The following is a 16543-nucleotide window of genomic DNA, read 5'->3' as shown; positions in this document are numbered from 1 at the left end:
TTAAAACATAAAAATATAAAGGACATGCATGGTTCAGAGGTCTCATTTGCTCCATGGTGCTACTAACTCCTGAAGGTGCTCTTGAAGCTTTAATGATGAACTAAAATAAAATCATCGCATGCACTTAACTGTTCTGAAACGACAGGGCAGGAGAGAATTTTTATTGCTCTGCAGGTATTGTCACTTCTGCTTTGAATGACACCATTCATCGTAGAATAGCGCATCGATATAAATAAAGGAAAAAGCTGAAGACCTTCCCAGGACAGGTAATCTGTTGCTCTTGTTTACATCCATTTTAATAAAGCTACAATGCCAGCGTTTTGCCAATAATTTTCTCCCCAAGGTATTCGGAACGAAAACCAATTACTGTCATTATTTAAATCACCTCCCTTTCAAAGCGATTCCTTGCAGCTGGACAGAAAATAAGATATAAACCCTTCAGTTCAAAGACTGTAATGCAAGCAGGTTAAATGTTGAAATCCGTCAGCTGCAGTGAGCTTTACTGATCACAAGCATAAACCAAACCAAATGCCAACACTGGCAAAAGATGCGCTGGAGTCTGCAGAGAGAACAAATGGGAACTGTAAATAATTCAAAAGTCAACATTCTGTCGGTGCGTCTTGATTTTTAATTTTACTTGCGACGCTGAGATTTCCAGAAGACAAGCACAAATGAAAATAATACCATATACAGGGAAAGGTTCTACAGACTGGGGCTTTTTTCTCTGGAGCGTTGAAGATTGAGAGGGGACTTGATAGAGGTGTTTAAGATTTCAAAAGGGACGGACAGAATAAATGTGGATAGGCTTTTTCAATTAAGAAAGGGGGAGATTCAAACTAGAGGGCATGGTTTAAGATTGAAGGGGGAAAATTATAAGGGGAACATGAGGGGAAATTTCTTTACGCAGAGGGTGGTGGGGATGTGGAATGAGCTTCCGGTCGAGGCGGGATCATTGGTTACATTTAAGGAAAGACTAGATCGTTACATGGATAGGAGGGGACTAGAGGGGTATGGACCGGGTGCTGGTCAGTGGGACTAGGAGGGTGGGGATTTGCTACGGCATGGACTAGTCGGGCCGAACTGGCCTGTTCTGTGCTGTAAGTGGTTATATGGTTATATATGAAAATAATACAAAGAAAAAAATCTTTTCTTTGGCACAGTAATTCCCGGTTAATATCCTTAAAACGTGTGAATTATTTCAGGAGTATTTACAACGTGTGGTGCATGTTGAGCAAGATTACAGCCTCTTTGTATAATGCATTGTCAATTATAATGTCCTTTCAATAATTATCCTGTGCGGCAGTTAATAGACTGCCCTGCCCTATTCGTGCAAGCTGGGGAAGTTTGTCTCATTGAAGCTTCTTGTGAGGAATCGTGCCGAAACAGGGTTAAGGGAATGAGTAAATGTTTAGAAAAATGTCACCGGAGGCACTTCACTGTGCACGTATAACCAGACAAAATAGCATTTCTCTAAACCATGGATTGAAAGGGTCCACAATAATTATTTGCGCCCCGAGGCTCTATTGCCCTGGAATGTCCCAGAGTAAAATGCTGCAAGTATTAAAAATCTGAAATGAAGGCAATTTTAGATGCATTTTATTTCAGATTTCAGACAACATGAAAACAGGCACTTCTGGCCCACGAGCCTGTGCCGCACAAATACCCCAAATAACCCAAGTAAGGGTGGGAGGAAACCGGAGTGCCCTGAGGAAGCCCACGCAGACACGGGGAGAAGGTACAAGCTCCTTACAGTACGCTAACAGTTGTCCCATTATATAATTCTCATACCCTCTTCCAGCAAACCCTCCCCACGCCCCCCCACCCCCATCTAGATTCTACCACTCCCAAGACGCTTGGGGAAACCTGCAAATCTTTGAGATGTAGGAGTGCGTTAAACCACTGTTATTCTATGATTGGCTGCTTCGGGCTGGACACGCCTCCCGAGACCGATCCTACCCATAGCCCTTTGCATGTTCCCCATTCCACTCTGCCTTGATCAGTCGATGAGGTTGACGGCTGCTCCAGTCTATACTTAATAAAAGCCTGTTAGTTTTACAACCTCAGTCTTTTGTTCATCAAGGAAGAAACTGGAGACATAAATGGGAGCAAAACTGGAGGACCCCTAAATCCCTGAAGGAAGAAGGAGTGGCCATTCCCCCTCACTTCATGAGGTTACTGTCTTTTAGGTTTGAAAACCTCCTTTCAGTTTCTTGCCACAACATTACTGAATGCTCCCTTGTCTTGAGATGGTTACAGCCATCAATCCTTTTCTCTCCTGTTTTATAACCAACCTCCTCAGTTTACAGCACCCAATGTGAGGAGGGTTTGTACCATGGACAGTAGCCATCCACCAAATGCTCTCTGGGTGAAGATCACCCTGTCATCGTTCCATTGCTGTCTGTGGGATCTTGTGTGCACAAATGGGCAGTTGCATTTTCTACACTGAATCATTTAGCAAATATTAAAATTCTCTTATTTTTAGATATACAGCGTGGTAACAGGCCCTTTCAGCCATAAACCTGTGCCGCCCAATTACAACCAATTGACCTACAACCCCTGGTACATTTTGAACGGTGGGAGCCCCTGGAGGAAACCCACGCAGACACGAGGAGAGCATACAAAATCCTTTCGATGGCACCAGATTCGAACCCCGGTCACTGGTGTTGTAATAATGATGCACTAACTATGCCACCTTTGTTGAACTATCAAACAAGTTGAACCATCCTTTGTGGCTAAAGTGGCTGCATAAATATAAATGCATGCCCATTCTAAAATTCAGATCAGGAATAGAGTTATTGAGTCATACAGCAGCAAAACAGGCCCTTCAGCCCTCCATGACTATACCAACCATCAGGGAACACTGTGTACCAGGATGTAGACTTGGCCACTCACAATCTTAACCAACTGTCCACTGCCTCCCTGTCTCCTTGCCTTGCTTAACCTTCATGTTATGGGCTTGGGCTTGAAGGAATGGCCTTTTAACTCAAAAGCAAATATGTGCTCTCTCATCTACCTCACCTTCGGCTGAATCCTAGTTCCTCCTGCCGAAGCTAAATGATTGTGTTGTAAGCGTTTCAGGAATAGCCATTCTAGAAGATATTTGATGATAATCGTAAGACTTCTGAGAAGTGTTGCATTTTGAAATTCTGAATGCATCGTGCGATTCACCAAATTAGCATATGCTTGATTCTACCGCTATGAAGCAATCTCACTTCAACAGCTTTTCGTTTCAACATGTCAGAGACAAAAAAATCAGAGATTGCCCCAGACGTAGTGGACGATGATAAAAATTAACTCTAGTTTGTGAGTGGGTGTTTAAATTTTTAAATTTGGACAGACAGCATGCTAACAGGGCCTTTCCACTCTTAAGATTGGAGTAATGTAAGGTAAAACATCATGAGATGGGAATGTGTAAGGAGTTACCCTGTGCAGGGCTGTAACAAGAAGGGGAGGTGTCCTTGTTACTCCTGTTAGGTAAAACATCATGAGATGGGAATGTGTAAGGAGTTACCCTGTACAGGGCTGTAACAAGATGTGAATGCATCCTTGTACTTACAAGATAAGAGAGACATTGATGGATTGAGAGGCAGGAAGCTAGCAGGGAAAGGATAGCAACAGTTTTAGTCATTGGACAAGTAATGATATGATGATGTTCTAAGCATGTATCCAAGGGTATAAAAAATCACCATTTTGCTGATAACGGCAGAATGCATTCTCCGACTAACATGGTTAGTTGCAAGTGTTACAACCCGGTAATAAAGAACAAAGAACCCTGATTTCGACTCAGTCTGGTGTTTGTCTCACTCATTCATGAACAAAGCAGACCTAACAATAAATAATGTCACACTGTTACTCTACAATGCGCATTTCACATGGCAGAGCTTTGACATCAGTGGGTCAGCTCTGATTAAATGGCGGGGCTGACTCAATGGACTAAATAGCCTGTTTTCCACTCCTATGGTCTTATGGACTACAACAATGCTGTCTGAAATGGCGGCTCCCCTCTAGGAACAGCTGAGTAGAGCTGGCAGAGTCCGCAAGCATCGAATCCACGCTGCTGAAGACCCAACTGCGCTGGGTGGGTCACGTCTCCAGAATGGAGAACCATCGCCTTCCCAAGATCGTGTTCTATGGCGAGCTCTCCACTGGCCACTGAGACAGAGGTGCACCAAAGACGTACAAGGACTGCTTGAAGAAATCTCATGGTCCCTGCCACATTGACCACCGCCAGTGGGCTGATCTCGCCTCCAACCGTGCATCTTGGCGCCTCACAGTTCGGCGGGCAGCAACCTCCTTTGAAGAAGACCGCAGAGCCCACCTCACTGACAAAAGACAAAGGAGGAAAAACCCAACACCCAACCCCAACCAACCAATTTTCCCTTGCAACCACTGCAACCGTGCCTGCATGTCACCAACGAGCCTGCAGCAGACGTGGACATACCCCTCCATAAATCTTCGTCCGCAAAGCCAAGCCAAAGAAAAAAAAAGAAAGAAAAGAAAAAAAGTGAACAGCTTTTTAATTTGCTTTTGAGATTTTTAGACTTATAACTCCATAGATATGGATTTTTTTTTAGTCTGCATGTAATAAGCTTCTATAATCTTGATATAATCTTCATTAAGAATCATGTATATTTTGAGTTGATACTGTAATAGAACTGCAAGTGTCCAGTTGTAACAATTTGCAAAATATTCAAACATTCTCAAATACATTAACCATATTACCATTACAGCACAGAAACAGGCCAGTTTGGCCCTTCTAGTCCATTCATTCAATTTGAAATTGCACCATGCTTAGGTTTACATCTCTGTGTGGCATTTATAATGTAGCTATCAGTTAAGGTTATTAGGTGCCATAACAACTGGTTGATTAATTGCTTTCAGTGAAGGGATTTTATGGACTGGTGGAAGATGAATTGTGGTGTCCCCAGGGATTAATGTAAGGTCCATTTAAAAAACATCTAAATTAATGACCTGGACTTGAGATGCAAGCTATAATTTCTAAATTTATGGATAACATTAGACTGGGCAGCATAAGATATTGCAAAGAGGATAGATGCAGGATTGTAACAAGATATAAATAGGCCAGTAGATGAAGTTGAGTGAGAAAACTTATGCATCTTGGTCGGAAGGCAATATATTTTTTTAGACTTACAGCATCGCAATGGGCCTTTCTGGCTCATGAGCCCATTCCATCCAAATCTACCAATTAACCTACGAACCCCGTATGTTTTTGGAAGGTGGATGGAAACCACACACCAGATTTAGGGAGAATGAACAAATGCCCTACAAACAGCAGTGTAATCAAACCTAGGTTGCTCGCACTGTATCTACGCTGTAATAACTGTTACACTAACCACACCGCCAATATGGAATACTGCTTTAAAAGGCTCGTAGGGGAAGAAGATAAGTGGGCACATCATTGAACAGGGTAGGGAGTCTTAAGAAGGTGGTTATGCAATTCTGGGCTTTAATAAGGGAAGCATGGAGTTATAAACGCAGGGAAACCACTCTAAACCTATGGCAATAGTCTAACCTCAACTGGATTATTGCATTAATAGAGAGGGTCCAGAAAACATTTGAAATATTGAATATTACAGCACAAGACAGGCCACAACGTTGTGCTGACTTACCTGCAAAATGTCTGGGACAAAGACACTTTTTCTTTCCTTTATTTGCTCCTGTGCTCCACAAATTTAAATTTGGATTCAAATAATTCACATGCAATTAAAGTTCACATTCCTTATCTTATTTAAGTTTATTTGTATACATTTTGATTTGACGATGTAGAAATTACAGCAATCAATGCAGCACTGCTGGAGCTGTTGTAACGGCAGCGCTGCCACTGGTGGAAAGTGTTATGTCTCTGAAGTTACTTGGGAGGCTTCTTAAATAACTTAGAGATACAAGATTTAATTACTTACCGATGCCTTCCACCATCTCAGAATACTGTTCACACACACACTCATATACATATACATACGCCCCACAGTGGTGCACTACAGTTACTACAGTGAGAAGGGTGTATTCTTACACAGTTACAGAATAGTTCACATTATCCTGACTAAGTAAGATCCTTCCTTCTCGAGATAAAGAAAAAAAAAGTGTTCTTTATCACTTTCTTTCCAGTGCACCTTTTATAATTGAACTAGTTTATTTACACAACTATTTTTAAATAGTTATTATCAATATCACACTGGCGGCAGTATGTTGCTTCCCCATCTTGTGGATGTGGCTGCGACCGTTGGGCTCTGTGTTGCTGCACCACATGTAGGTGATGGAGCTTGCGATGCTTCACCTGACAACCGCTGTGTTGATGTTTCAGTATTAGTGGTTGTGGTCTCTTCACTTGATACCTCGCTTGATATTGGTGCTGCCGACTTTGCTAGTATTAAAGCTTTCTGCTTCTTCACATCTTGTGTCGGCCGGATGTGAATTCCATTCCTCCTCAGCCGATTGCCAGAGTCTGTCTCGACAATCTCGATGATCTTAGTGTCTCAGCTTTGCTGATGACCTTTGCTGGGTTCCACGTTTTCAACATCGGCTCTTCAATAAGCACATGCTGCCCTCTGAACAGTTCTGGCAATGTTTGTGCATGTTCGTCATAATGCTGGCGTGTCAGCCAGTCTTCTTCTGGTTTCCTCCTGGTCTTCTGGAGGGTTCATTTTGTATTTTGTTTTATAAATCCTGCCATTTAGAAGTTCTGCCGGAGACTTCATGTCAGCCCTTAATGGTGTTGCTTGTATTGATAGAAGAGCGAGGTCTGGGTTTTCTTTCATTTCGCGACACCTAACCAGTGTGCATTTCACAGTTTGTACTTGTCTTTCAATGAACCCATGACCGTTGGGGTAGTATGGGGATGATGTAGTGATAACAAACCCATACCTGCAGCCAGCTTTCTGAATTCTTGTGACGTGAAATGTGTTCCATTGTCACATATTTACTTGATTGGGTATTCCTTGTTCAGCAAGGAGCGCTCTCATTTCTGAGGTGATAGTTGACGCTCTACATCGTCCTTTTGACGAATGGAAATTTAGAGTTGTAACAGGCTAATATTAAATACCACTCGATTCTAAGTAAACAAGTCTGCTCCAACTCTGCGCCATGGCCCGGCAGGTACTTCTGTGGGAATCATTTCCTCTTTTTGTTGTGTGTTTCTGTACTTTTGGCATATTTGACATGTAGCCACCATATTTTCAATGTCTTTGTATATACCACCCCAGTACATGGCTGACTTCACTCTGAGTTTGCATTTCTCCATTCCCATGTATTTTCTGGAGAATCTCTTCCTGCATTGTTTCAGGTATATTCAGTCCTGATCCAGCAGAACACCATTCTCCAATGATATGTCATCTCTGATAGACCAACAGTGACGTATTGAAGGCTGTATCTGCTTTATCCTCTCTGGCCATCCTTTTTTTTTTAATTTTTTTTAATTTTTTTTTCACACCATAAATCACATTAACCATGATACACACTTTTTCCTTTTCACACATATACAGTGCCATTTTCTCCCCCCCTTCCCTCCTCCCATCCCACCCTCCCTACCTCCCCCCTCCCGTCCATTTAAGGTATACAATCTAGGATACATTTAACCAGTCAGACAATGTTGTCATTCAATAAAAATAACATAACATAACATATAACATAACAATTACAGCACGGAAACAGGCCATTAGGCCCTTCTAGTCTGCACCGAACCAAACACCCCTTTCTAGTCCCACCTCCCTCACAATGCCCATAACCCTCCATCTTCTTCTCATCCATATACCTGTCCAACCTTTTCTTAAATAATACAATTGACTCCGCCGCCACTATTTCTCCCGGAAGATCATTCCACACGGCTACCACTCTCTGAGTAAAGAAGTTCCCCCTCATGTTACCTCTAAACCTCTGCCCCTTAATTCTTAACTCATGTCCTCTTGTTTTAATCTTTCCTCCTCTTAACGGAAATAGTCTATCCACATCCATTCTGTCTATCCCTTTCATAATCTTAAATACTTCTATCAAATCCCCTCTCAACCTTCTACGCTCCAAAGAATAAAGACCCAATCTGTCCAATCTCTCCCCATACTCCAGATGCTTAAACCCAGGCAACATTCTGGTAAACCTTCTCTGCACTCTCTCCACTCTGCTAAATTCTACTGAGTCCATTCTTTTCATTTCCTTTTCCTTCCGTTAACTTAGGTAATGATTGTCCCCAGTAGGTTTTCGCTATTGTATTTAATGTAAGGCTCCCATATTTGTTTGAATATTTCAATATTATTTCTTAAACTATATGTTATTTTTTCTAATGGAATGCATTTATTCATTTCTATATACCATTGTTGTATTTTCAAATTATCTTCCAATTTCCAGGTTGACATAATACATTTTTTTGCTATGGCTAGAGCTATCTTAACAAATCTTTTTTGTGCATCCTCCAAATCAATTCCAAATTCTTTATTTTTTATGTTACTTAGGAGGAAGATCTCTGGATTCTTTGGTATATTGTTTTCTGTTATTTTATTTAATATCTGATTTAGATCTTCCCAAAATTTTTTTACTTTCTCACATGTCCAGATTGCATGAATTGTTGTTCCCATTTCTTTTTTACATCGAAAACATCTATCAGATACTGTTGGGTCCCATTTATTTAACTTTTGAGGTGTAATGTATAGCCTGTGTATCCAGTTATATTGTATCATACGTAACCTCGTATTTATTGTATTTCTCATCGTTCTGGAGCATAACTTCTCCCATGTTTCCTTTTTTATCTTTACATTTAAATCTTGTTCCCATTTTTGTTTAGTTTTACCATTTGTTTCCTCATTCTCCTTTTCTTGCAATTTAATATACATATTTGTTATAAATCTTTTGATTAACATTGTATCTGTAATCACATATTCAAGGTTACTTCCCTCTGGCAAACTCAAACTGCTTCCTAATTTATCCTTCAAGTAGGATCTCAATTGGTAATATGCCAGCGCTGTATCTCCAGTTATATTGTACTTATCTTTCATTTGTTCAAAGGATAAGAATCTATTTCCTGAAAAACAATTTTCTATTCTTTTAATCCCTTTTTTTTCCCATTCTCTAAAGGAAAGGTTATCTATTGTAAAAGGGAGTAACTTGTTTTGTGTCAATATTAGTTTTGGTAATTGATAATTTGTTTTATTTCTTTCTACATGAATCTTCTTCCAAATATTGAGGAGATGATGTAAAACTGGAGAACTTCTATATTGTACCAATTTTTCATCCCATTTATATAATATGTGTTCAGGTATCTTTTCCCCTATTTTATCTAATTCTAATCTCGTCCAATCTGGCTTTTCCCTTGTTTGATAAAAATCTGATAGGTATCTTAATTGTGTGACTCTATAATAATTTTTAAAGTTTGGCAGTTGTAAGCCTCCTTGTTTATACCATTCTGTTAATTTATCTAGAGCTATCCTCGGTTTCCCCCCTCTCCATAAAAATTTCCTTATTATTTTCTTTAACTCCTTGAAGAATTTCTCTGTCAGTTGTATTGGCAATGCCTGAAATAAGTATAATATCCTTGGAAAAATGTTCATTTTAATACAGTTTATCCTTCCTATTAGTGTTAGTGGTAAATCTTTCCAATGCTCTAAATCGTCCTGTAATTTTTTCATTAATGGATAATAATTGAGTTTATATAGTTGGCCGAGATTTTTGTTTATTTGTACACCTAGGTATCTTATTGCTTGCATTTGCCATCTAAATGGTGATTCCTTCTTAAATTTTGAGAAATCTCTCTGGCCATCCTTGATGTACTTGTTGAGAAAGTATTTGCAGCACATTGTCCTTACAGGTTTCTTCTCTGATCTGGCTTAATTTATTACTGGTCACACTGACGAGATGATGTATCTTGATCCACATGTCTTCCATTTCATAGTTTTCATTTGTGGAAAGTCGTGACAAGGTATCAGCAAGCACCATCTCTTTGCCTGGTATGTATTATGTATTGGACCAACCCAAGGAAATTTCTGAGTTCCTTTTTGTCCTTTGGGTGCTCCATTCTGACAATGACTTTAACCCTCTCTGTGCTTGGCTTTACCTCATCAGGAGTAGACACCATTCTGAAGAACTGGCATTCCTTCTCTTTTATAATTGTCAGCATTAAGTTTAATTCCAGCTCCTCTTGTTCTCTCCATGGCCTCATGTAGATGAAGATCATGAGCTTTTCCACCTCTGCCAAAAACCTGGATGTCATCTGCGATACCAACAGAACCTTTACACCCTCTGCAGTTCTCATCGATCTTCTGTTGGAACACGTCCTGGCTCACCTTTAGGCTGAAAGGTAGTTGCAGTGACTTGTAACAACAAAATGGAGTGTTGAACATTGTTAGTAGTGTTGATTCCTCATCTAGTTTCACATTCCAGTATCCATTCTTAGGTCTGACTTGCTAAAGATTTTGGATCCTGTTAAGGTGCACTGTGATGTTTTCTAGTTTTGGTATTGGATAATAACTACTTTTTATTGGTTGATTTAAGTCTTTAGGGTCCAGACATATTCTCAAGTGGCCATTTGGTTTTTCTTTGACCACTATGGAATTTAGTCGCTCAGTTGCTCAGTCACTTTGGCGATGACCTGCATCCTTTCCATCTCCTTTAGTTCTTGCTCCAGCCATTTCATAAGCCCCAGTGGGACTTCCCTTGGAGTATAGACGAATGGTTTGCAGTTTGGATCCATGGGGATGTGATATTCAAAGTCTCCAAAGCATCCAACTGAATCATCAAAGCGTTCTGGGTACATGCTCATAAGCTTAGCCTTGTTTGTGACTGGAGGTTGGTTCTCCAATGGAGTGTCTGTCTCTGTCGATCCTTTTGGATATCTTCTTCATCTGGGTCTCATAATTGATAGAGATCAATTGCAACTCCTGGCAGCTATCCAGACCTAGAATTGGTGGTCCATCTGCATCTACCAAGTAGAATGTACAGAGGATATTCTTTCTCTTATGGCAGCCATTGATCTTAGCTCTTCCTAGCTGCTTAATCATGGGGTCCTCCATTGGCCATTAATGTGACAATTGCTGTTTCCAATGCCTGTCTTTTGGATACCCTTTTATTATGTTCTCTGGGAACATCTGGCAGTGGGGTCTGAGTGGAAGGATTTTGCTTTGTGATCCAGTAACCAGCCTCACCTTTAGATTAAATATTGTAGGCTTGTTCTGGATTGTCCTCTGTATTCGGATCCTTGTGTGCAACTTGCTTCCTTCTTTCATCTCACCCGACATATCGTGAAGGTGTATTGATTCTAAGTCCAGTATCTGGGTGTCGGGGTCCTCATGGTTGTTTCCTTTTATGTGGTGGATCTTCTTTTTGTCTTTCTTCTTCAATGATATTACTGTTTTCTTCATATCAGACTTGCACATCTTCGCCCAGTAGGTTGCTTTATCACTGGCTCTACATTCAGAACCGTATGTGGGGCATCTGTCTCGATCACCGAAGGGGTGCTGTCTGCCGCACTTTCTACAGGTCTCGGGGGTTTGCACTTTTCTGATTGTTTTCTTTATATCATCAACCCTTCCTTCTCTTTGCTGTGGCTGGGTCTGCATAGATAGGGATTTCAGTTGCATCCTTGTGGCTTCGAAGGCTCTGGCTGTTTCTACAGCTTCAAGCTATCCTTCCCTATAAGACACTTTGCACTTCAGGATGGGCACTCCCCCACATTAGTTGATCAACTAATCTTTCCTCTATATTCGTAAATCTGCATTTTGCAGCAACAATTTTTAGTTTAGTGAGGAAGTTGTCAACAGTTTCATCAATCTCTTGTATTAAGCTTGGAAATTCATAGCGTTAAATTCTACGATTAGACCTGGGATCAAGGTGAGGAGCAAACTTTGCAAATATCTGCTGTGGATCATTTTTCCCCCTTTGTAAGTTCCCAGCTATTAAATAAGTCAAGGCCTCGCTCCCCATCCAGAGACGTGTATAACTGACCTTCTCCTCTGCTGTTGCATTTTTAAAATAGCTCTTGAATGCTAAATTGGACTCCTACTGAAACTTTTTAAAAGGTTCAACAATGTCTTCAGCCTCCCCGTCCATCACTGGATGAACTGCTGTTGCTCCAGCCATTTTTCAGTGATGTTTTTTATTTTCTTTCCCTTTGTATTTCAGTGTCTTACAATCAATTGTATGGTTTTATATTTGTTCTCTTATACTGCTGCCACCATGTTATGTCTCTGTGTTACTTGGGAAGCTTCATAAATAACTGAGAGATACAAAAGAGACTTTACTTATTGATGCCTTCCACCATCAGAAAACTGTTCACATACATACGCCCCACAGTGGTAGACTACAGGTCCTACAGTGTGAAAGGTGTATTCTTATACAGTTACAAAATAGTTCAATTATCCTGATGTGGTGGGACATCACTCACCTACTGCAGGGGGCAACCTTACTACCTGCAGAAAAGCATGGGGACAAGACAACACCTGGCCGACTGTCAATCAGCCGACCTGAATGGACCAAGCTCCACCCGGTCGGGTGTCAATCACCCTCCGGGATATAAGCTTGAGCTGGCCCTTCAAAGTCACTCTCAGAGCTCACAGCGGCACCATCTCACAGCTGACTCTGTGGAGTTTTACGTCGAATAAAGCATCTTGAAAAGTCTTTTGGTTTTGTGTGTTTGCTTCTGACCGACAGCGCCCCACACCTGACTATGTAAGAGAGAGCAGGGAGTGGAGACATAGCACTTCATTGGGGTGCAACCACCCAGTCTGGCTGCCAGTGGACTTTGAATGGGCCACTAAAGGAGCCGATGGTAGTTTTATCTAAAATCCCACGACCACTGGATCTGGATCCAAAATGGCGGCGTCTATGATCGGCAGCAGCCTGGAGGGGTTCCAGACTCCAGGGAAGAGGAGTACTGACCTGGGTGCACCAGAAAATGGGGAGACCAATCCCTGTTTGAGAAGGAGAAGCAGAGGAGATGACCCACAGGACGGTGACCACAGCAGTGGACCAATGAGGGTTTATGTGGCTGAAGGAACCATACAGGTGGTGGGCTGCTGGTGACTCGAGGCAAAGACCCCACAGAGCCTGCGGGATGCTGGAGACTGTGGTCAAGGGATGCACAGCAGGCTGCGGACTGCTGGAGACTGGCTCAAAACTGGCTGAAGCGGTACCAGGTATCGGAACTGGGATGCGAGAGCGCGCCGAGGGCCCTGAAGGGTTCCTAATCATGTCGCAGGTATGGATCTGGAGTTCGGGCTGCTGATGGTTTGAACTGGAATCTGCGTGGATGCGAAGGCTGAGGGAGCGCTGGGCCGAATCCACGGACACTCGGCACTCTGGGGGGAACTCTTTTTTGCTTCTCTTTCTCTGACGGACTGTAAGCAGCCTTCTGACGAGGGCAAATCTGTCTGACTTACAGCAAACAAAAGCAATTTCATGTAATATGACACAGTTTTTATTACATGACAATAAATTAAATCTTCAATCTTGACATTTTTATATGTGCCCCCCTCATTTCAGGGCGTAATAATGTTTGGGACATTTGGCTTCACAGGTGCTTGTAAGTACTCAGCTATGTTTAATTGCTTCATTGGTGCAGGGATAAGAGAGCTGGGCTTAGTTCTAAGCTTTTGATCACCTTTGAAGTCTAAAGTTGCCATTTTCAACATGAAGACCAGAGTTGGATCCATGAAAGTCAAAGAAGCCATTATGAGGCCGAAAAACAAAAATAAAACAGTGAGAGACATCGCCCAAACCTTTAGGATTACCAAAATCAACTGCCTTGAATATCATTAAGGACTTCCGGCTTGCAACTACATGGTGTAGGGGGGCAATAGCTGAGAGCACCTGCCAGCTTTCAAACATTTCCCACTCATTCAACTTCATTTTTTTTTAACCAAATTGCCTTAACCTTTGTTCCTTTGAGAGTTAATATCATTGTTTCTGAAAACGATGACGACCAGAGGTGCCAAGACAATGATAAATGGTGAAGAAAAAGCAGCCCCTCTGACTTCAGACCTCATCTCAGACATGATGAAAGAAACAATTGCGCGAGGTTACAAAATAAATGACTTGGCTCTGAAAGAATGCCATCAAGGGATTGATTCCAAGCTTGAATAGGCTCTACAATCAATTTCAGAAATTGAAGATCATTTGGATGCTGTGGAGCTTGAATTAGTGTCTGTTAATAACTGAATTGAGAAGTTAGAAACTTGCAAAGAAATGGCTGCAACCACACTCAAGTTAACCTCGAGAGTGGTCAACTTGGAGACAGGAGCAGACGTCAAAACATTCGAATTTTGGGCTTAAAGGAAGATTCTGAGAAGGGCCAATTAATTGACGCTTTCTCTAAATTACTTATGGAGGTGTTTCGTTACTGAGGCCGTGCTTTTTTATAATTAAAAAAATAAAATTTTCACACTGTGAACCATATCAATCAAAATACACACAAACATTTCCCTCTTGAATATACACAGTGGTATTTTCTCCCCCTTCCCCCCTACCTTCCCTCCCCCCTCCAAACCCATTTAATGTTCAACATATACAATACAATAAACCCATTAAACAATGTCATCACACAATGAAAATAAACAAGAAAATTGTGTCATCTACTTTTATGTCTTCTTCTCATTTTGTCTTCTTCTCGTTCTGTCATTTTAGGGGGTGGAGGTCCACGGTAGGACTTCTCTGTTATGTTCCATGTACGGTTCCCAAATTTGTTCAAATAATGTGACTTTATTTTTTAAATTATATGTTATTTTTTCCAATGGAATACATTTATTCATTTCTATGTACCATTGCTGTACTCTCAGGCTCTCTTCTGATTTCCAGGTTGACATTATACATTTTTTTGCTACAGCTAAGGCTACCATAATAAATCTTTTTTGTGCTTCATCCAGTTTGAGGCCTAATTCCTTACTTCTTATATTACTTAGAAGAAAGATCTCTGGATTTTTTGTATGTTATTTTTTTGTGATTTTATTTAATATCCGATTTAGATCTTCCCAAAACATTTTCACTTTCTCACATGCCCAAATTGCATGTATTGTTGGTCCCATTTCCTTCTTACAGTGAAAACATCTGTCTGATATTGTTGGGTCCCATTTATTTAACTTTTGGGGCGTGATATATAGCCTGTGTAACCAATCATATTGTATCATGTGTAACCTTTGTTTATTATCTTCTTCATATTTCCAGAACATAACTTTTACCATATTTCATTCTTTATCTTTATGTTTAGATCTTTTTCCCACTTTTGTTTGGGTTTACAGCTTATTTCATCATTTTCCTTCTCTTGAAGTTTGATGTACATGTTTGTTATAAATCTTTTAATTACCATTGTGTCTGTAATCACATATTCAAAGCTGCTTCTTTCTGGTAATCTCAGTCTGCTTCCCAATTTGTCCTTTAAGTAGGTTTTCAGTTGATGGTATGCAAACATTGTACCGTGAGTTACACCATATTTGTACTTCATTTGTTCAAATGTTAATAAATTTTTTTCCCAAAATACAATTTTCTATTCTTTTAATTCCTTTTCTCTCCCATTCTCTAAAGGAAAGGTTATCTATTGGGAAAGGGATTAGTTGATTTTATGTCAATAATAATTTTGGTAGTTGGTAATTTGTTTTTTTTTTTCCTTTCTATGTGAATCTTCTTCCAAATGTTGAGTAAATGGTGCAGTACTGGTGAACTTCTGTATTGCACCAGTTTTTCATCCCACTTATAAAGTATATGTTCCGGTACCTTCTCCCCTATTTTAACTAGCTCTATCTTAGTCCAATCTGGTTTTTCCTTTGTTTGATAAAAATCTGATAAATACCTTAATTGTGCTGCTCTGTAATAATTTTTAAAGTTTGGTAACTGCAAACCACCTTGTTTGTACCACTCTGTTAATTTATCTAATGCTATCTTCAGTTTCCCCCCTTTCCATAAGAATTTCCTTATTATTCTCTTTAGTTCATTGAAGAATTTCTCTGTTAAGGGAATTGGTAACGATTGAAATAGGTATTGTATCCTTACTGAGGTCGTGCTTGATAGAGCACACTGGTCATTGATTCCAAAGCCTACCTCGGAAAATTGTCCACGTTTGATAATTCTTCATTTTCATTACTTCCAAGAAATGGAGAGTGTTATCTGTGAAGATCATCGCAACAGAGATCTGAGCTCTCAGGGTCAATTAATTCGATTTGTTGAAGATTTCTGTCCTGAAGTCATGGAAATGCAGAAAAAAATACTGAGATGTTATAGGTTCTTTGAAGGTGGATTCTCATGTAGTTAAGGTGGAGAAGAAGGCTTTTGGTCTGCTGGCCTTTATAAATCATAGCATAGAATATAGGAGCTGGGAGGTGATGTTGAGACTGTTCAAGGCATTGGTGAGGCCAAGTTTGGAATACAGTGTGTAGTTCTGGTCTCCAAATTATAAGAAGGATATCAATTAGGTAGAAAGGGTGCAGAGAAGATTTACTAAAATATTGCCTGGATTGCAGTACCTAGAATATGGAGAATGATTGAGTAGACTGGGTCTTTATTTATCGGAGCGTAGAAGGTTGAGAGCGGATTTGATAGAGGAATATAAAATTATGAGGGG

This window comes from Narcine bancroftii, chromosome 7 (assembly GCF_036971445.1).
Source record: "Narcine bancroftii isolate sNarBan1 chromosome 7, sNarBan1.hap1, whole genome shotgun sequence".
Lineage (NCBI taxonomy): Eukaryota > Metazoa > Chordata > Chondrichthyes > Torpediniformes > Narcinidae > Narcine > Narcine bancroftii.
The sequence above is the reverse complement of the archived record's forward strand: the minus strand, read 5'-3'. Positions refer to the sequence as shown.